The sequence below is a fragment of the Silene latifolia genome, chromosome 9 (assembly GCF_048544455.1).
Source record: "Silene latifolia isolate original U9 population chromosome 9, ASM4854445v1, whole genome shotgun sequence".
Taxonomy (NCBI): Eukaryota; Viridiplantae; Streptophyta; class Magnoliopsida; order Caryophyllales; family Caryophyllaceae; genus Silene; species Silene latifolia.
The window spans coordinates 64,400,357-64,423,510 of record NC_133534.1 but is presented as its reverse complement, the minus strand read 5'-3'; the positions used below and the strand labels follow the sequence as shown (position 1 = coordinate 64,423,510).

Here is a 23,154-nt window from a genome sequence, read left to right as displayed (position 1 = left end):
AGTGCAATGAGCCTCGACAAGATCATTCTCCTTAACTCTGCATCGTCAGGAACACACCATCTCCCATCAAAACTAACACTCCCATCTGGATGTATAGAAAACCTGGAAGGTGCTCCACTCTCTACCTTTGACTTCCACTCCTGGATCTTAGGATCAAGCTCTTGCTTACTTTTGATGTTTTCATACAACTCTGGCTCGATCGTCAAATCCCCGATGGTATCCCCCTCTCGAATCATAAAGATCCCCAAACTAGACATCTCATCTCTCAACTTCAAAGAAGGACATAGCTGTACATAGCGAATGAACGCTCTTCCTACTCAATGCATCAGCAACAACATTAGCCTTACCCTCGTGATAGATGATCTCCATATCATAATCTCCAATCAGCTCCATCCACCGTCTCTGTCGCATGTTCACTCCTTCGAGTGTAGATATACTTTAGACTCTTATGATCAGAGAACACCTTAAAAGTTGCGCCATAAAGGTAGTGCCTCCAAATCTTAAGAGCGAACACAATCGCACCCACTCCGGATCATGAGTAGGGTAATTCTCCTCATATTGCTTCACCGCCTCGAAGCATAGGCTATCACTTTCCCTCCCTGCATCAAGACACAACCAAGACCATTCTTTGAAGCGTCGGTATAGACCTCAAAGTTCTCACAACCCTCTGCACGGCTAGGATAGGAGCTGGGTCAAGCGTTCCTTTAAGGTCCAAACGCCGTTTCACAACTCTCATCCCAAACAAATCTAACTTCCTTCCTCATCAAGGATGTCATAGGCCGCGCTATGGTAGATAAATCTTTCACAAATCTCCTGTAGTAGCCGGCAAGGCCTAAGAAACTCCGAATCTCAGCAACATTCTTCGGCGATTCCCACTTGGTAACGGCCTCAATCTTACTAGGATCCACAGATACCCCCTTCTTAGATATTACATGGCCCAGAAAAGCCACTTCCTCTAACCAGAACTCACACTTGGATAACTTGGCATAGAGCTGATTTTCTCTCAAGGTCTGCAGAACTATCCTCAAGTGCTCTTCATGCTCTTCCTTAGTCTTAGAATAAACTAAGATATCGTCGATGAAAACAACCACAAACCTATCCAAAAACGGTGTAAAGATCCGGTTCATCAAATCCATAAAAGCTGTTGGCGCATTGGTCAACCCAAAAGGCATCACCACGTACTCGTAGTGACCATAACGAGATCGAATGTTTGTTTTAGGAATATCCTCATCTGCTATCCTCAGCTGATGATACCCCGACCTCAGATCAATCTTAGAAAACACCCCTGCTCCACTTAGCTGATCGAACAAATCATCAATCCTCGGCAACGGATACTTATTCTTCACTGTGACCCGATTGAGCTCTCTGTAATCAATGCACAGTCTCATACTCCCATCTTTCTTCTTTACAAAAAGGACTGGAGCTCCCCACGGTGACACACTAGGCCTGATATAACCCTTGCCTAACAACTCATGTATCTGCTTTTTCAACTCTGCCAACTCTTTAGGTGCCATACGGTAAGGTGCCTTAGATATAGGACCCGTTCCCGGCTTAAGCTCCACGCTGAAATCAATATCCCTCTTGGGAGGCAAACTCGGTATTTCCTCAGGAAAGACATCTTCGAATTCTCTCACCACGGATATCTCAGAAGCTGTCGGCGGCTCTACTCGGTGATCTCTCACATGACAAAGAATCAAGGGACACTTCTTCCTTAAACACGACTTTAAGGTCATCACAGCTATGAACCTGCACTTAGGCTTTACTACAAACCCTCTATAGGACACCCTAACACCCTTGGGCCCCTTTAAAGACACTCTCTTTTGTCGACAATCTATCCTGGCATCATACTTACCTAGCCAATCCATCCCGACAATCACCTCAAACCCATCCATAGGAAACTCTAACAGTCTCACGGTAAATCTACCCCTCCAATCACCATGGATATACCCTTATATAACTTGAGACACGACACGACTCCCCGAAGGTATGAACACATCATCTTTTACAACCTCAAACTTCCCCAAACCCATAGACACAAAGATGACTTTTAGATACAAAAGAATGTGTAGCCCCTAATCAAACAAAACAAAGGACGGTACATTATGAACAAGAAAGGTACCGAACTACATGAGCGTCATCTTGTGCTTCCCGCTTGTCCATCATGAAGAGCTTTCCACTTTTTTCTGTCCTCCACCCCGAATCAAGCATTGGAGGTACTTGGCTTAGCTGCTTAAATCGAGTGACGCCGTTTGTTCAGCGCCGATAAGATCCCCCACCATCGCGGTTGTAACCGCCCGGTTACCCCCACCACCTCTGTTGCCCCATGAACCTCCCGGTCGGTTACTAGCAAAACTCGAGTCGGCCCCGAGAAAAATTCCCCGATCGAGCTCCCGAACCATTGACGGGCTTGTAGCTCGTGCATTCCCGTCTTTTGTGGCCTATCCCACCACAGTTGAAGCACGTAAGGTTGGTGTTGTCACTTACAGCCCGACCCCCATTCTTTCCCCAGCCACGAGAACCTCCGGAGAAACCAGCTCCACTAGAAAAAGCCTTGGCATGGTTGAAATTCCCTTTCTTGTTGGTTGGGTCGACTATTGTTTCCACCATCGCCTTCCTCTTTTCTACAAAGAGTTCTCTCCTCGATCTCCCTTGAGAGATCCACCATTCTCTCGGCTTGACCCGCTCTCGGATACACTTCCTTGAGGTCGAGCAACCCCACCGGCATACGACTCACAATCTTAGCAGATAAACCCCTCTCAAAACGGAGAGCCAAATCTCTTTGCCCGAGCTGCATATCTTCAACATAACGAGATAGATCCAAAAACCGATGGTAGTAATCAGTGACTGTCATCTCCTCAGTCATGGTGAAAGAATCAAAGTCGGATCTCATCTTGTGTCGGATATGCTCCGGCACAAACTGCTCCCTCATAGCACTCTTCAACCTGGACTCACGGAATAGCCCCTTCCGCCCGGTAGTAAGCTCTAGCATCATCCTTGACATTCGCCACCAAATCGCAGCTTCACCTCTTAGGTAGTACACTACCTGCTCAACAATCATGTCCTCGGGGCACTTAACCATTTCCATGAGAGCTTCAATCTCACGGTGCCACTTCTCGAGCAGCTTTGGTTCACCTACCCCATCATATGTGGGAGGGTGGAAACGAGCAATGTTGATGCTAAGCTGGGTTGCATCCATCGACTTCTCGTTCCCTTTTCCCACATTTTTGAGAGCTTCAAGGAGAGCCTCTTGTTGCTCAATCATGCGAGCAACCTCGTCAAGAGTCATCTCCGAAGCTTGGATCTGCGCAGGAGTTATTTTGGGCGGCATTTCGAGCTGATAAGAATTAAAGAAACGTAAACACATGCTCAAAATTTAACACTCTTCCGCCATAAGAACACTCGGCCGAGTATACATCATACTCGGTCGCGTAAAGCCAACTCGGTCGAGTATCCCCCGGATACTCGGTCGAGTATCGACCCGAAGCGAACGTCAAAACACAAAAACAACACTCGGTCGAGTGTAACAACACTCGGCCGAGTGGACACTACTCGGTCGAGTATACGTTCATACTCGGTCGAGTTATCACAAACAGTAGCGACTGCTACTTTCCATCAACAACACTCGGTCGAGTTCTTGGTTACTCGACCGAGTACTCCATACTCGGTCGAGTACCTGCCCTGCTCGGCCGAGTTACGCTATAAACAGGTTTACAGATTACAATTCCCCTATCATGCTCACTATTCCCGTAGCAAATACATAATCTTAAGAACTTAAAAGCCATGTTATAATCACATCAGCATACAATGCATATATTAAAACTTTAATGCCACATTGTAATCATATCAGCATACAATTCATGCTTATTCGAGTTCTAACATGACAACCATTCACAACCCGTCTCATCTACCATCTCCTCCCCTCACCGCATTCACAACTTGAACACATATACTTTACCTTTACCAACCTTCATCATCACAAACATGTACATACAAAACCTAACTCTCACCACTTTTCCCATGTTACCGGGTCGAGTTAGTGAGGGCCAATTTGCGACTCCGGGACGTCTCCCGAGTCTTTGCGGTAGCTCCAAACAACTCTCCCCGGGTTCATTTTATTTAGACTCCCTAAGTTCATTAACTTCATTTGTTTAGGTGCCGGAATCTTCGGCTCTGATACCACTTTGTAACACCCCCTCATACCAAGGTGCCTTACCAGGACCACCCCACCATGAGAGTGTGTTACCATCTCGGTTGCCCTAGGTTAGTACATACCAACAGCGTCTGAATTGAGCACAATTATTAAAGTACTGAGAAATGTAAAGATTACAATATCCAAAACCAAATACTGTTTAACCAAATACAACTTCAAAGTCTTAACATTAATTGAAAACCCACTAAGACTCAGACGGTGATGCTATGACTCGTGGTGGCAAATCTCCCAAGACAATCCCCAAGCTCTCACTAGCAATACCAAAGCCCGCTCACCATCTCTCGAATGGATCACCGCAGATTCCACAAATAACAACGGTCGATAATACTCAACTAATAAGACAAACAAATGCAATAATTGTCTGATCATCACCAATTCCCAATCATCCAAGCTCACACAGTAACCGACTACACACCAAAGTGTGTAGCCCTGCCAGATTACCCATCGCAACAGGTAATCCTCGCCGCCAGTGGGTAACCGCAGCCGATCCCACCTAGTCCAGCTCCTCAACGAGCGACAACGATCCCTGTCCCTTAATGTGCACATCCCCTCCCGTGGCGGGTTCCACGGAGGGCGAACTAGGGTGTGAAGCCACTCCCGCAAGTGACTCCACCACAATCACATGACATCGCAGTCATCTCAATCCCCTCACACCAACATTGTCACAAAAACCTCCATACTCCGATGATCAACAGACAACGATAATTACAACAACATGTCATACAAAGCACAGTAACTGAGTAGGGAAACCCTACCTTAGCAATCAACAACAGTATGCAACACGGACAATAAAAAAGGCTCCTCTACGAAGTCTTCACCTATACAATGATCATGCAACACGATTACACTTTGTACAATTCCCAAAATCCCCTTCTCATATAAATGTACAGTAACCCAAAAAGGTACAAATAATCACGAAGATGAAACTTACCAACAGTGCGACGAGAACTTATACGCAAGAATCACGACGATTACCCACACAATGACGCTACGAAATGCTTAAGAGAAGGATTAGGGAATGATTTGGGTGTGATTAGGGTAACGTAGAAATGATAAAGCTTTTAAAATGATATTAGAAACTGACGCGGAAATATAAAATACCCTAAACATTCCCTAATCAAACCGTCGAAATAACACTCCGCCAAACCGGACACTCGGTCGAGTAAGTGCATACTCGGCCGAGTGTCCAATACTCGGTCGAGTATTCACTATACTCGGCCGAGTATTCCTCGGCAGAACCAAAATAACACACAACCATAGCACTACTCGGCCGAGTAGGCTCTACTCGGTCGAGTAGTCACCAAGGAAAATCCGTAGTATTACAGGAATGAACTCGAACAATCAGAAAGGCTCCTCTACGAAGTCTTCTCCTATACCATAATCACATAACACAATTACACATTGCACAACCCTCATATTCCCAATTCCGTAAATGTACACAGTAACCCCAACGAATATGAATAACATAGAGATAGAACTTACCAACAGTAGAATGAGGAATTATTCGCAAGAACTCCGACGATTACACACACAACAATGCTATGGAATTATTAGGAAGTGATTAGGGAGAGATTAGGGTTAACGTAGAAATGATGAAGTTTGAAATGATGTTTAGAAACTGACGCGTGATATAAAAATAATCTTAAACACTCCCTAATCAAACCGTCAAAATAACACTCGCCAGACCGAATACTCGGTCGAGTAAAGGTATACTCGGCCGAGTATCCTCTACTCGGTCGAGTATTCACTATACTCGGCCGAGTTTTCATCGGCAGAACCAAAACAACCTACAACAACAGCACTACTCGGCCGAGTAGGCTCTACTCGGTCAAGTAGTCACCAAAGAAAATCCGTAGTATTACATCCACCGCCTCGACTTAGAGAGCCAACACATCCGAGGTCTCAACGCGAAAATGGCATTCTTCGCCCTCGCCCATGGACTGGCATACAGAGCTATAAAGAGTGACATGTTAAGGAAGGCATCGAAGAGCCTTATAGAGGCTTGGGAGATGGTTGACGGGTACATAATAGAAGAAGAGTACCAAAAGAGATTAGCAACGGCAGACACCTCCCTAGTGAGAGAAAGGAGATCGGACAAAGGACCGCCTCCTCGACAAGGAAAGAGGTCGGACAAAGAGTGTAAATGACATATTACGGTCGGGGAAGAAAGAGAAAGATCATTTGGCCTGAATCTCGACATTGTCGGCATATTGCTTAGCGACTTCAACGCTGACTTCGTCCCAAGTGGTAATGCTCTTTTAGTCGAGGGAATAGTATCATTGACGGGGAATCGGTTCCAAGGACGATGGAAAAATTCGGGTAAAGAGCTATTGTTTGACCCCTTTGATGGACATGTAATCCTTGAAGGCCCGAATGTGATTGAGTGGGTCCTCCACTCCTTTGAACTTAGGCACATCAGTCAAGGTGAATTTGTCAGGTAGTTGATCCCCGACGGGCTCGAACCTTCGATTGTTTTTGAGGTGAATGGTGTTCCCACAGGCCAAGAGTTGCTCTTCTAAGAGTTTAAGCATCTTCTCGGTTTCGGTTAATGGTGGAGTATTATGCCCCCCGGTTTCCTTTTTTCCAGAGTGTAGATACGGGTCTCGACACACTCCAGAGTGACCTTAAGGGTTGTGAGCAGGTTGGCTAGCTGAGCAATTGTGAGATCTCTGTTGTCATCATTGTTGTTGCTGGACGAAGCTGAAGATGGGGCCATGGTTTTGAGGCAGAAAATAGCTCATGTTACATCCCAATCCGACACGGTTTAACGACTAAATGCAGACATCACAAAGGACGGAAAGACACTTTGGTCTCAACGAGACGAGGGCAACCGTGTGTGGTGCCTCGGTGCTAACTCGATTGATGGTGCGACGGTGTACGAGACCAGACTTTGACTCGCGTTCAATGAGTCTCGAGGTGAAACGACTCATAAGTAAAGACCCATAAGTACATGATGCAAGAGCATTTGAAGAAAATGAAAATGAAGTCTTGATTAGTCGAAATGTAACTCAAATTTCTGAAGGTTTCCAAATGGGCTCAAGTATCGTGAATATGATAACATGGAAAAGCAATGGAGACGGGTTGGAGTCGGTTTAGCCAACACGCAAACCGAGGGATAATGTCAAGGTCGTTTCCGAGCTGCCCTATGATTATTAGTTTCCTTATTTCTGTTTTCCTTATTCTAGTTAATAAATTTAAGGTAGTGTTGTTATTTCCTTATTGTTTCTTTCCTAATCTTATCAAGGTTGTAATAAGGCAATTTTGCCATCATAAAGGTCGGATTTTCTTATCATTTTAGGCGTGTTGTTTAGGGAAGTTTAAGGAGTTGTGTGTCGGTCAATTTAGTATAAATAGGGGTCATTGTATTCAGTTTTAAGCATCCAAGTTTCAGAATTAATACAAGTTTTTTTTTTAAGGAAACCCCGGAGGGGAATCAATGCATTATACTTAAATCACGTTCCGCCATACAACCAATATCCAACGGGATCGTACCTATCCAACTTCGATGACCCTCAAGCCGTGGACCGAAGTGAGCTAAGCTATGCGCTACCTTATTATTCTGCCTACGAGTAAAATGAAAACACACACTACGAAATAAATTACAAACTATAAAAATATCATCATAGATTAGGTGCAAATCGCTTCGTCCCTTCGCTTGTTGTTTACTTATTGCTTGCGAGTTATAAGTGTCTTATTTCTTTCTTGTGAGGGAGAGATTTAAGTGTGAGTCAATCCTTGCGGGGTTAGAGTCATACAACCCAGTCATGTGTAATATCGAGTTCTTTGCAAGGGAGGAGAGTTTATTCACGTCATATCTTTTTTATTTTCGTTCATTATCATACAAAAACCAAAAATAACACCTTAATTCCGCTGGGACAATATTATTAACCCATAAACGGACAGTCCAACGTACTGTTCAGCTTTAATTTGTACTTGTTTTAAATCAAATTGGTACCAGAGCCATGTTATTAATTTGTTTCTTAACAAATTAATCTTGGGAAGTGAAGATGCCAGGAGAGGGAGAGGGAGAGGGAGAGGGATGAATATGTGAACAAATGAGGGGAGAAGGAGACGAAAGAGAGAGATTAAACATTGATCAAGAGGGTTGGATGTACGCGCCCTTATCCTTGTATTAGAAATACAAAGGGGCTGTTTCTGAATGACTTAAGAGGAAAATTGCGTTAAGAATTATATTGAAGGACCGCTACTTCATAAGAGAATGGAGAGGGAGAGAGGAAATAGAGTGGGAGATATAAAATGCTGAACAAGTAAACAAAAGTTAAGGAGACGGAGATAAAAAGGGGGCGAGAGAGAGGGAGGTAAAGGAAATGGATGTGTGTGCACTACTTATCTAAAGTAGATTATATAATTAAATGAACATATCGGTGATTGTCATAATTAAACAAGTGCAATTATAAATTGTGAAATTGGTGTACAGAATGGAATGTGTGTAAATGATACCTCCTACAGAGAGTTGCATCATATAGTGAAGCATTTGGATGGGGATTAAGTGTTTATATTGTAATTATGCAAGTAAGATTCCATTCACAATCCAAATTAAGTGGGATTTTGTTTGGAAAACTTACAAAATATAAGCTGATAAACGCCCACCTGCTAATCTCACATATTATTAAGCTTTAGTCTTTATATCACTGAATAGTATTGTTTTCTCTTTTTGGTGTGTGTTACTTTGCGGTTAAAACAAGCCCAAGTGATGATTTTATATGTTGGTTTGCTCTTGTTCAACGTATGACTTAATAAGGCGATTAGAAAGGACGATGTCAAAAATGAGTTTTTTTTTATGAATAAAGTGTATACAAGATTTAACTAGGCTCATTCAATTAAATTGTCTTCTACTTACATAGATACTGAGATTTTATCCTCATAAATCACTGGCATACCATCCTTCATATTTGAGCTATAAAGCTCAAAACATTTTCATTGGGTTTCTTCTGCTTTTGTTCTCTAATTGGCATGTTTCTGTATTTTTTGTTATATATGCAATAAGGATAGATAATGAAGGGAGGAAGCGATATAGTTTGCTTGGTTTTGTTCAAAATAACAAAGAGGAAGGGAGGAAAGATAATCTTTGATTGATTTTATGCAAATTGGGATGGAGAGAGGCAATTAGTGAGATAAAGGGAGTGAGATGGTGTGTGCGTGATTTAGTTTAGGTTAAGAGTGAAGGGGGAGGTGGGATATAAGAGAGAGGGATATGGTTGGAGGAGGCAAAGAGAAGGAGACTACATATACAAGGGAAGGAAAATGAAGCATAGGTGAGGGGAGGGGAAGGTGGACAATGGACAAAATAAGAAAAAAAGAAATGGAAGTATGAGAAGAGGATAATGTTCGAAAACCCATTAATTTTCGCACAATTCAAAGTAAGTTTTTCATATTTTTTCGGAAAGTTCTATGATAATTAGTATTTCTTAACATAAAAGAGTTGACAACACAATCTTATTGCTTTTTAAACCAAATTTTGGAGAGTGGCGGGGAATGAGAAGGAGAAGGACGAGGGTGATTTTAGCTGAGTAATAGTCTAGATTGTATATGCATAATTGCTCTCTTATTCGACATGGAATTTCACGAAGGAATTAAGGTGGTAAAGAAGGAAAAGGAAAGATAAAGGGAAGGGGGAGCAAGAGGGGAAGGAAAATTGAAGCGAGGGAGGAAGAGGCGCAGAGGACGGGGTAAAAGGAGAGTCCAGCTCAAAGGAGGAGGCGTTAGGGAACGGGGGGAGAAAGAAAATCCCGTTGACCTTCGCATAATTCTGTGTAAGGAGGGGAAGGAAAATGAAAGGGAAAAGGAAATAGGGAGGAGAAGAAAATTGGAAGTAGAGAGAGGAAGAGGCTTGTGAAAGAGAATCGACGAAGAAGAAGGCGGAAGGGAAATAGGGGGAAAAAGAGAATTGTGCTGAGATCGATAAATAAATTCAAAGCAGATAGTAAAAGATGGCAATTGTGTAAAGTGCCTCCACAACAAAGAACTTCTATGAAACAATCATAATTAGCGAGATAGAATACAACTCCATAGTGGAAAACATAAACTAACTAATTACATTCGCTTCAACTACGAACACAATATAATCAAAACGACACTTAAACTGTATAGAAAGGGAAACCCAAACGAAATAGTGTAACATGCAAATAAAAAGTCACCGTTTATGTATCTTGGGTACCGCGCGCTAGGGCTAGTCATTAGTGCGGGTCGGCCTTGCTAACCCGGACCCGACCCGCCTGTGACCCGTGGATGAAACCGGCCCGCCTGACCCGGTCCTGGCCTCGGCCCGACCCGCCCTATATCCGGGGCGGTTCCGGGTCCCCAAATGTCAAACTCTGCCCGTCCAAACCCGGACCCGCCATAGACCCGCCTCACGCGTCACTTTTGACCCGGCCCGACCCAACCCGCCTCAACCCGGCCCGGCATGCCTCCGACCCGAGCCCGTTCCGGGTCTCCCAAAACCTTGACCCTAACCCGGCCCGGACCCGGCCGATCGCACTGATGACACCCCTACCGCGCGCGTTGCACGTTGTGCAACCAACTAGTGATTCTAAAATAAGAATATCATGTTATTTGGTATGAAATGCTATATCATGGTTAAGTTCGTAAGTTAGACTTTACAATCGAAGGATATGTTTATAGATTCGCAATTAAAGAGATTAATTTTTTGAGAAATCTCGAGAAACTAGTCTTAAGAATGCTATAAAAGAAGTTAAAAAGATTGATCTTCCTCCATCACAATTACTTAATTGGACAGTTGGACATTTTGATTTCTTGAGTGCAAGTTTAAGGTCAAGCACATACAAAAAAACACAAATTTCCCCCCAACTTTGTATCAAGAGACTCGGCGGGACTATCATCGATGATCCCCCAATGTCTACATGATCAATCAAGCATAACCAGTAAAAGTGTATTTCGTCATTGATCAATCATATGCATCAAGCTTTACTTAAGAAATTCTTAAATATGTCATCAAACACACCGGGAATTGAAACACTCCACAAATTTCACATCCTCGCCACAATCAACCTAAACCCAAACTACTATAGAAAGTTCAGTAGAAGCTTATCTATTGTTATGACTTATGGTACCTTGCCAACTTAATTAACATTGAAATATTCATCGAAAAGAGCCCAACATTACCGTGTCTCATTACGAAAAGAAAACCATATTACAAAATCATGTATTGATGCTTGACATTGTTCCATGATAACAAGCCTGGATGCATCAGTATAATGGAAAAAAAAAAACAGAGATTTTCAAACAACCAATAATTCACAAGCAAGCATTTTGGCTCAATTTCTAAAATCACTCATAACCTATGTTATAATTGTGGACTTGTGGTTCACGACTTCACGTAACACAAATTAATTTACGAATGTAGGACGAGAATTCCAATTTATAGAGCCAAATAATATATAAAACAAATCATCCTTATTCTATTTTTGGTCCAAGGTGGAGAATAGTACAAATACTTGAATTAAAAAACACTTAGATGAAAACACAGTATTCAAAGCACAGTATTTATCCTCCCTCAATTTCCTGTGAGCTACATATTCTACTCTCAAAACATCCCGACTTCACGCTGCGACTTTGCTCCTCCCAAATTGCCTCATCATTTGTCTGCAATTTCAATTTACACACTAAAGTACTGAACGAGATAAATGTTGAGCAACATCAAGTGTCCCTCAAACCAATTCGACGCAAACGGACACACAATGACAAGATCGAAGACCCTACCCAGTTAGAAACTAATGTCCCAAAGAACCACAAAAACTTCTTACTAGAAAACGCATTTTGTTTTCATAATTTTATCCGAGATGCAAGGCCCAAACAACATATACAGATACAGAAGTAACAGAAATCCAGATACTACTCACACTGGCACGAAGATCAAATTAACAAAGCTCAAAATTGCAAGAAAAGGGATGTCAACACAAAAACTTTACAGTGCGGAACACTGAAACTTACTTGCTGGCTTAAAATGTAGTAATAACGAAATGTATGCCATTTTATCACCCAACAAATGAGACTAAAAAAGAAGAATAGCTCCATTTATTTAGTCACTGCATACTTATTGACATGAAACAGGGAAACATGATAGTAATTTGCATTTTACAGCCAATTGAACATCACAGTGCTAACCACAAAGCAACAAGCAAAACTATCCTCCATAGCAGAAATCCACAGCTGCCCAAATTTCATTACAGACCTAGAAAAAAAAAAAAAAGACCGACACATGGGTCAAAAGAACTCATTAAAGTTAAATATAATAAATGAAGATGGGAAAGATCTTTTAGTCCCCCTCATTCAGAAAATAGCTTTAACATTATATGCAAAACATTAGACATCAACTAGCAAATTATCGAAGGAAAAATCTCAGGTTTCTAACAAAGTACTTGGTACGCAGCAGGAAATGACTTTCAAAGGCAAAAAATGAAAAAAATCAAGTTTCTAACAAAGTAAACTTCACAATGCTAAACAATGGACTTGTAAGATGATAACTAGGTTGGTTAATAGAGTAGAGAAACATATGTTATGACAAAGTCGCAACGGACTTTGCTAAATACTAGCACCACTCACTACAAACAAATGGACTACAAACCAAAGAGAAAATCAAAAGCACACTCACTTCAAGATGACTGCTGAAACTGAACACTATCACAACAGCAAAGCTTATGGACCTGAACCAACTCGAAATGGATGGGAGAAATTAGATATTTGTTTAATCATTGTTACATCCGTTCCAGCTAAGCAAACAGAAAGTTTCAAGTAGAACCTCAGAGACTAATTGTCCTAATGAGTGAAATTACCCCATAGAGACTTTGTGGACCATTTTCAGGTATAATTAACTTTATACTTATGAGAGTAAAATTTTACAGTCGACAGTATAAACCTATGGGCTAAAACAAACAAGTATCCCTTAGACTATAAATCTGTCATTTATCCATGAGAACAGCATTGGAAAGAAAATTGTTCATCTTCTCGGACAACATTACAATAAAATGAATAAATTAAACCAAAGATCTACTACAAATATAAAAAAACCTTGAATTTATCAAAGCTCATTTAGAATAGACTGCTTGGGATCCAATAAGCGATGACTACTTAATTTCATCAACCAAAACAATATTCCATGTTTTAATGGTACATCTAGTTATGAAAATACTAAATAAGAATACTAATATGAAAGGGACGACAGAAGTTATAAAGAGAAAGTCAACTGTTCCAAGTTTCCAACAAGGATGCTAATAGCCTAATATGAAATCAGCCGACTATTAAACTGCACCACACAGCCACACTCGAAGTTCCAAATTATCAGCAGTTGCCTTATATTAATGCATGTGGTCAGACTGATGTGTTATCCTTTGAGCAATATCACTGATCATCATAGCAAGCTGATTGGACAAGAGTAATCCTCAATAAATATATTAAACATTGTTCAAAGTTCAAACTAGTAAAAGGCTAAGATAAAACCACCCTCATGCTTAATCTTAACATAACATGCACAATTGCAAGACCTCACAAACATCAAGAGGGTAACGCTCATGATTCTTTCTTTACCATCATTAGAATAAAAACTCAAACAAATGGGAAATTTCTAACCAGTAACAATCCAAAGACACATAGATTGTCACAAGGAAGATAATCGAATGAATTTCCTTCATCCCGATAATTTCTTAATGTTTTCGTTATTTGGGTATCTCGGTTATTTCTTTAATACTGCGTTTCAAGTATGAGTAACCTGCACAAGAGTGCAAGCTGTATTTTTCTTAAAATATGACTTTTAGTGAAACTAGGACAATAAAAGCGGGATGGAGGGATTATTTCTTAAGCATAGAATGTCACTTCATGGGTGTTTATACCAAAAGAAACGTCAGATGAGTTAGATAGGCAAAGAGAAGTATGTACCATTAGGAGGCCAAGCGGTGGTAGGGGAAGAAACAGAAAGCATGGAAGTCAAAAGGGCGGATGCGGTAGCGGTGTGGAATGGTTGCATTGACTCCAAACATGCGCTCAATTCTGCCGGACACCTAAACAACAACAACCCTCAATTATGGAGCATAATTCCTTTCAATATTCATGATGAATAAGTAAGTATTCACAAATTCTCATTGAAGACCGACAAAAGAGCAAGTGGGAGGGCAAATTGGGGAGGGGGTGTGAGAGGTCACAAGCTGAAGACCGATTAATTACCTGAAAATGCGAGGGGGAGAGAGTAGATTGCTTCCGGATGGGGAGCGAAATGGAGATGCCTTCGGAACAGACGCAAATTTGGAGGCGGCTTTACGGACGGAGTTTGATCGGAATACTGACCTCGCCGCTGATGCGCCCACCATGCTTGCCATTTGCTTCTCTTCTCAATTCCGTATCTAATCTGCCCAACGCCTATTAGGGTTCGCTTCTACCGATAATAATAATTAATAGTATTTGTTTTTTTTTTGTCAGAAATTACCTTTATTTAGGGTCAGTTATGAACAACTACCTTTCATTTTATTTTTGGCTTTCAACTACTTTTCATTTCTTCATTTTGCGAAAGACTACCAAAAATCCACTTCCGGTGAAAAAAAGTCAATTTTCCGGCATTGACTTGCTCTTTTCTCCCTGTTTCACACATATTACCCATATTTCTCCTTTTGTTCACCCAACAAAATCCGAAAAAGCTCATCTCCATGGCCAACACCTTATCAAAAGTTTGTTCAAAGCAATACCAACGCATCAACCATCTCCATCTCCATCTCCATCTCCATCTCTGTCGTCACCTTTACTACCACTTTCACCTTCACCATTACATTTCAACAACCTTATAGACTACACATGATTCATCAACCTATTGTCCATCTAAGTCATATTAAAGTACTTTCTTTCTCTCTTCATAGTAAGATGGTGAGTATAAAAAAACTAATGAGATAGTAGCACACAAATGATCCTAAGAGTGAATCCATGATTATTGTTTACAAACAATTTTATGAAAATCATCAAAATTAAAATTCGTGGCCTTGGCTCTGATACCACTTGTGGGAAATAATCTGTATACTTCCCTTATTATTAAGGATTATAACGAATTTAATGAAGACGATACTAGTCATAAAATAAAAATACATAAACAAAATTAAAGGATTCGGAAATAACCTTCGATCCTAGCAAATACGGCCTAAGAACAGTATCAAAATAGATATTCGCCTATCAGTTGCACCCAAGACGATATGAGATATGCCCTATTGATTATGCTAGAATCGATCTAAAATTTTCTGTAAAAATTTAGGTTTTTTTTGTGTTTTTACTGATAAGAAGAGGCAAGAGAATGAGTAGAAAAATTAGGTCTAAAAATAATCTCCCTCTAACCTACTTAAACCGTGAATCAGGTTAGTAATAGGGTGGATATTTTCTTCCTTATTTTCGGCCCATATAACCGAAATAAGGAGTATTATTTCCTTATTTTGGTTATTCCAAAAATGTATAAAATGTGTTAAATTGTCATCTAGTGAGGATCGAACCCATGACCTCTTGGTTTGTGTACCGTCACTATTACCACTATGACACATTCATCTTGTTGATATTAAATATAACCGATTACATTTAATTACGAATTAACAGATTAATTCGTCCAAGCTAACATTACATACATTTAATTAAATATAACTTATTATATTCAATTTACGAATTGACAGTTAATTCGTCTCAACTAATATTATTTAATCTTCATTAAATAATTGTCTCATCAACACATTGACTAACTGTTTAGTCATATTAGGCATCAATGTGATCATATTTCTATAACCACATCTCTCAAACACATCCTATAGGTGTGACCTTTAGGGACCAGTTGATCACCGCCATCTGTATGATAATAACGTCAAACTTTCTAGCAAGCCAACCGTTATTAGGTAAACGTTAATCAACTGATTAAATATACGAAGTATACCCTTGTGAACCTGTAAGAGATTTACAAATGTTATCACATTAATTTGTGGAGGACACAAGCTCCAACAAACTCCCACTTGTCCTCACAAGTGTATGTGCGATAACCGATTCTCATATCCTAAAATTTCTCCCACTCAATGTAAAACAATTTGCAAATCCGTATTCACAAAGCTCGTATTTTACAAGCGATCAATATCAAGAGTGGTTTCCCCGACTAGAGAGTAACTTAACTGATAAACGAATCAACATTCGAGCATGGCCATCCATTTCAGTTACAACTCCTCGAGTGGCCCTGAGAAATAACTATACCTGATAAGGGTTGGATATTTTCTTCAACTCGAATCCTGCAGATGTAAGCACAAAGTATGAAATGACCCGAAAAAAATCTACTTAGCCTCCGATTCACGGCAGACAAAGGAAAGAAACCAAAGTCACCCAAAAACTGCCTTAATCTCAAGAGACAGTCGATAGTCAAAAGAATCGACTCTAGGAACACAATGGATGTCCTATCCACGACCTGGCACCAAATGTTTTTAAACATTTAGGATTCCATTACGTTGTCACAAAAAGTTGTCCTACGAGGTATCGTTATAATCTCGCATCTGTGATCGATCAGTCAGCCGTTTGACTTATGGCTCGTTGAACCCACCATCAATCGACTGCACAATATAATAGCTGGAGTTATCAGCTCACATTGGCGATTATGGACCAAAACAAATATAATGTAATTCAGTTCACTTTGTGGCGTTCAATGTTGTCAGTACAATCCACATGAAAAAATAAAATATTATAATAAAACGATGAAGTTATAAATAGTATATGAAAAAGATAATGTATCAAATCCATAATCAAGTACTACAACTCAGGAACGCGTTTAATTCCCATGGAATTAACGTGCCCTACATGCTTATCATAATTCAACGGTTTAGTGAGAGGATCCGCGATGTTATCATCCGTCGCAATCTTGTCTATCACTATCTCGTCTTGCTCCACGTAATCACGGATCAGGTGAGCTTTCCGATGTACATGTCTAGATTTGTTGCTAGACTTTGGCTCCTTAGCCTGGAAGATGACACCTCTATTGTCACAATAGATGGTGATCGGGTCATTCGAACTAAGAACTACTGTAAGTCCTTATAAGAATTGACGCATCCATATCGCTTCCTTTGCTGCCTCCAAAGCGGCATAGTACTCGGATTCAGTAGTAGAATCTGCTACAACACTCTGTTTGGAACTCTTCCAGCTGACCGCAGCACCATTAAGAGTGAAGACGAACCCGGACTGAGATTTTGAGTCATCTCGATCCGTTTGGAAGCTAGCATCTGCGTAACCGATTGCGCATAGCTTAGTATCGCCTCCATAAGTCAATACCCAATTCTTAGTCCTCCGTAGGTACTTGAGGATGTTTTTGACAGCTATCCAGTGTGTTTCACCTGGAGTCTTTTGGTATCGACTCGTCATACTCAATGCATATGCCACGTCTGGACGTGTGCATATCATGGCATACATGATCGATCCTATTGCAGATGCATAAGGAACACGACTCATGCGCTCAATCCCTTCAGGCGTCGTGGGTGACTGAGACTTGCTCAACTGCATCCCAGTCGTCATTGGAAGGTTTCCCTTCTTGGAGTTGGTCATGCTGAACTTCTCAAGAATCTTATCCAAATAAGACTCCTGACTAAGTGATAACGTCCGTCGTGATCTATCTCGGTAGATACGGATTCCCAAAATGCACTGTGCCTCACCCAGATCTTTCATCTGGAAATGGTTCTTCAACCATTCTTTAACCGAAGATAGGAGAGGAATGTCATTTCCAATCAAGAGTATGTCATCGACATACAATATCAAGAAAACAATCTTGCTCCCACTCGACTTGATATATAAGCATGGTTCCTCGACCGATCGAGTGAAACCATACTCTTTTATCACCTGGTCGAAACGATGATTCCAACTCCGAGAAGCTTGCTTAAGTCCATAAATAGAACGCTTAAGCTTGCATACTTTCTTAGGATGTTTAGGGTCTATGAAACCTTCGGGTTGCACCATGTACAACTCTTCCTCCAAATAACCGTTTAAGAAGGCGGTTTTCACATCCATTTGCCAAATTTCATAATCATGAAATGCGGCTATCGCTAAGATTATCCGAATGGAACGTAGCATGACTACAGGTGCAAAAATATCATCATAATGCAGTCTGTGCACTTGAGTGAAACCTTTTGCCACAAGTCGTGCCTTATAGGTATCTGATTGCGCGTTTACAGAACGCTTTATCTTGTAAAGCCATTTGCACTGTAGAGGTTTTACCTTATTAGGTAAATCAACTAGATCCCATACGTTATTCTCATACATGGAGTCCATCTCGGATTGTATGACTTTGAGCCATAACTTTGAGTCGGAACAGGTTATAGCACCTTTATAGGTGACGGGTTCATTACTCTCTAGGAGTAAAACGTCATCCTCCTCGACCATACCAATGTATCTGTCCGGAGGATGAGTGCATCTACCCGACCTCCTAGGGTCCTCAGGAATATTAACCGTATCATCAGTTGGAGGAACAACTTCCTCCATCCGTTCCTCGGTTGTTGGTCCTGGAATCTCCGACAGCTCGAAGGTTCTATTACTCGTCTTGTTCTCGAGAAATTCTTTCTCTAAGAACGTAGGCAAATAGAAGTAATGACCAAATGTTCGGTAGACGAATAGAAGTAATGACCAAATGTTCCTTTTGGATAACCTATAAAGTATGTCTTGACCGATCGCGGGCCGAGCTTATCCTCGTGTCTCCACTTGACATAAGCCTCGCAGCCCCAAACCCGAATAAAGGACAAGTTAGGGACCGTTCCCTTCCATATTTCATATGAAGTCTTGTCGACAGCTTTAGACGGACTTCGGTTAAGTATAAGAGCAGCTGAAAAAAGAGAAAAACCCCATAATGAATCAGGCACTACCGTGTGACTCATCATGGATCGAACCATATCAAGTAAGGTTCGATTTCTCCGTTCGGACACACCATTCAATTGAGGTGTTCCAGGTGGAGTTAACCGCAAAACGATGCCACGATCTTTTCGGTGTTGATCAAACTCATTTGAAAGATATTCGCCACCCCGATCTGAACGGAGTGCTTTAACCTTTCTACCCAGTTGGTTCTGTACCTTGTTCTGGTATTCCTTGAATTTCTCAAAGGACTCACTTTTATGATTCATTAAGTAGACATATCCGTATCTACTCAAATCGTCCGTGAAAGTGATGAAATATCTATAGCCATCTCTAGCGGTAATTGACATAGGTCCACAAACATCAGTATGTATGAGTCCTAATAGGTCACTAGCACGCATTCCAACACCTTTGAAGGAGATTCCAGTCATCTTGCCAATAAGACATGATTCACACGTGCCATATGTAGAAAAATCGAATGCGGGAATAGTCCCATTATCGACGAGTTTCTTCACGCGTTTCTCATTTATGTGTCCCATTCGACAATGACATAGATAGGTTTGATCTTTGTCACCAACCTTTATTTTCTTATTATTCACGTGTAATACTTCTGTGGTTTGGTCTAAGATATAAATTCCATTCATGGAAACTGCTTTGCCATAAATCATTTCATTGAAAGAGAAAATACAGCTATTATCCTTTATTGAAAATACAAAACCGTCTTTAGCAAGTACGAAAACAGAAATAATGTTCTTAGACAAACTGGGTACATAGTAACAGTTATTTAAAAATAACTCAAAACCACTAGGGAGTTGGATTACATATGTTCCCTTCGAGACAACAAAGAACTCGTGCTCCATTCCCGACTCGCAAGTCCACATCACCTTTTTCGAGAGGTATGATGTTCTTTAGGCCCTGCAAATGATTACACAGATGAGAACCACAACCAGTATCTAGTACCCAAGTTCTGAAACTTGCATGGTTAATCTCAATCATATGAATATAAGATGATATACCAACAGGAACGACGCGGCCTGCTTTGATGTCCTCACGGTAGACGGGACAGTTCCTCCTCCAATGTCCAGTCTTGTGACAATGGTGGCACTCTATGTCACCGCCCTTGCTCTTTGCCTTACCATGTGAGCCACTAGTCTCACCAGGCGCACTCTTACCGTTTCCTGGCTTCTTAAACTTTGGCTTACCTACAGCTAGGTCGCCATGAGCCTTGCCCTTACCTTTACCCTTGTTGTAAATCGTGAGAACATCCTGCTTCATGCTCCCACTTAATTTTATATCCTTCTCGGTCTGTACGAGAAGGGAGTGTAGCTCATGAGGACTCTTTTTCAAGTCATTCATGTAATAGTTCGCCCTGAAAAGGGCAAAACCATCGTGAAGAGAATGAAGCATTCGGTCAATGACAATGCTCTTACTGATTTTACAATTCAGTGCCTCCAGCTTCTCGACATTCTCAATCATGTGAAGAATGTGTGGGCTAACCGGTTGGCCCTTCTGGAGTTTCGCATCAAAGAAGTGACACGTATGCTCATATGTAACGATTCTCGGTGCTTTTGAGAACTCGTTAGTGAGCGTAGTGAAAATCTTGTTTGAACTTTGGGCAATGAAGCGTCTCTGCAAATTGGTTTCCATTGCAAATATGAGTACGTTCTTTATCGCACCCGCTTCCATAACGAAATCACTATAAGCGAGTGACTCGTTGACTCCTGCATTGGGGCCTGGGTTGACCGGTATTGGCTCAGTTAAGTACTTGAGTTTACCGTCAGCAATGGCAGCATTCCGTAGTGCCGCCTCCCGATCCCGCAAAGTTAGACGCGTCATTTTTCGGACGTGTGAACCGATTCATCCGGTCCATGAATATTTTCACCAGACGCGCGATCAAGTGTGGCACTAGGCATTGGGATTGCGTTATTTCCGGCCATTTGTTGTAACAAAAAGTATTATCAAAAATAATCGTGTTCTACATCGCGAAAGAAGAATAATAAAATAATAAGCATGTGCATCGTTTTGATTTTAAGTCTAATGAATTAATGTCATAATGCGAAGACTCAAAACATTTATACAATTGACCTCCCTCAAGAATTATATAAATGATCCCAAGACTCAATTCTCTGTAAATTGATAAGCTAACCTTTTAGCTAATTCTACCGTTAGAATTCTTGGTCGATAAATTTCTGTAAATTCTATCTTTAGTCCATCATAATCACGAGAAACTCTTTGTACTATGATGTTGAGGTAAACTAAGTCAACACAACTACTTACCCAACGTAGAAGGGGTCATATTATGCCTACCGACGAAGAAGGGATTCATAGTTGTTTGCCCTTATAAAGACTAATCTCAATTTCCATTTTAGAGGAAGATCCCATCAACTTTATTTTAATTCATTTTAAGTGAACTAATATCTAGCATGCGAGAATGAATAAACTAAGGTGATGGCTTAACAAGTGTGTGACATCTGTATGTCCATGAAAACTAACATACAACCTATATGAGTAAATTTTCATGCATTTTAGTAGTAGGTGGTTTGGTTTTAGGCGGAATATGATGCATAAACTAACATGTGAATGAAAAACAATAGAATGAAAAACGTAAAAACAATAAAAGTCCTAGTGTGGCCTATCCTATCAAAATGAACATTAAATACAAGTTTGGAATCCATCCTTGGACCCGAGAAGCTTGTCTTGATGTTCCATCTTGATCCATGTAGCGAGAGTGAGCTCCAATCTCCATCTTTAGTCTTCTTTGAAATTAAAATAATTAAGATTACATAATAAACCTATTTATTACAATCTAATTTCAAAACCCAAAACTAAAAATAAAGGAGATTCGAGATCTCATAATTACATAAAAAAAATCATGTTTCCTTCATTACGAAAACATAATTTGACTAAGGTCACACTAAGTATTACAATTTACAACCGATTGCAAAAATAAATACGTAAATAAAATTCATTCATTCGATTCATTCAACAAAATTAAAATGCATCAACTAAAAATAAATTAAACATACATGACACAATTCCTTAATTATGTTGATTAATTTATCCAAACCACCTATTTAATTGATCAAATTAAGTGACAATTCCTCAATAATCACTATAAATTTAATCTTAATTCACATTAAACTTGTAATATGAATTCAATCCGTCAAAATTTTAAACTGCTTTAAAATAATTAGGTATCTTATAATTATGAACCGCTTCACAATAATTAATTTGCCAAAACAAAACAAAAACAAGACTATTTTTTTATTGTCTCGGCAAAACCCAAAAAAAAAAACAGATTTTTTTATACAAATTTTTGTCGTGAACAAGAACAAAACAGAATTTTTTTTTTTTTTTTTTTATCTTTTCTTTTCTCAAAAACGAAAAGAAACAAAAACAGCCCGTAATCTTTTCTCGGTTTTTCAGCAAAAACCGAATGGAAAAAAAAACAGAATTTTTTTTTAAATTACTGTTCATCCGTGAACAGTAACGGAAACGAAAAAAAAAAAATTCCACGGCTCAAAAACCAATCCAGCCGATTACATTTTTTTCTCGCAAACCCTAATTATTGTTTACAAACAATTTTATGGAAATCATCAAAATTAAAATTCGTGGCCTTGGCTCTGATACAACTTGTGGGAAATAATCTGTATACTTCCCTTATTATTAAGGATTATAACGAATTTAATGAAGACGATACTAGTCATAAAATAAAAATACATAAACAAAATTAAAGGATTCAGAAATAACCTTCGGTCCTAGCAAATACGGCCTAAGAACAATGTCAAAATAGATATTCGCCTATCAGTTGCACCCAAGACGATATGAGATATGCCCTATTGATTATGCTAGAATCGATCTAAAATTTTCTGTAAAAATTTAGGTTTTTTTGTGTTTTTACTGATGAGAAGAGGCAAGAGAATGAGTAGAAAAATTAGGTCTAAAAATAATCTCCCTCTAACCTACTTAAACCGTGAATTAGGTTAGTAATAGGGTGGATATTTTCTTCCTTATTTTCGGCCCATATAACCGAAATAAGGAGTATTATTTCCTTATTTTGGTTATTCCAAAAATGTATAAAATGT

General features: G+C 40.1%; 1 long non-coding RNA gene across 3 annotated transcripts; it reads right to left on the bottom strand.

Annotated features, from left to right (window-relative positions):
- Nucleotides 1-11,608: 11,608 nt before the first annotated feature.
- LOC141599863 (uncharacterized) lies at nt 11,609-12,895 on the bottom strand. 3 transcript variants are annotated; one of them, XR_012524001.1, is made up of 3 exons: nt 12,843-12,894; nt 12,356-12,422; nt 11,609-11,833 (listed from the first exon to the last, which is right to left on the bottom strand). It is a non-coding gene; the product is annotated as an uncharacterized LOC141599863 (long non-coding RNA). The 3 variants fall into 3 exon arrangements; XR_012523998.1 differs by lacking the exon at nt 12,356-12,422; XR_012524000.1 differs by lacking the exon at nt 11,609-11,833 and having other exon boundaries at nt 12,196-12,422; nt 12,843-12,895.
- Nucleotides 12,896-23,154: the final 10,259 nt, after the last annotated feature.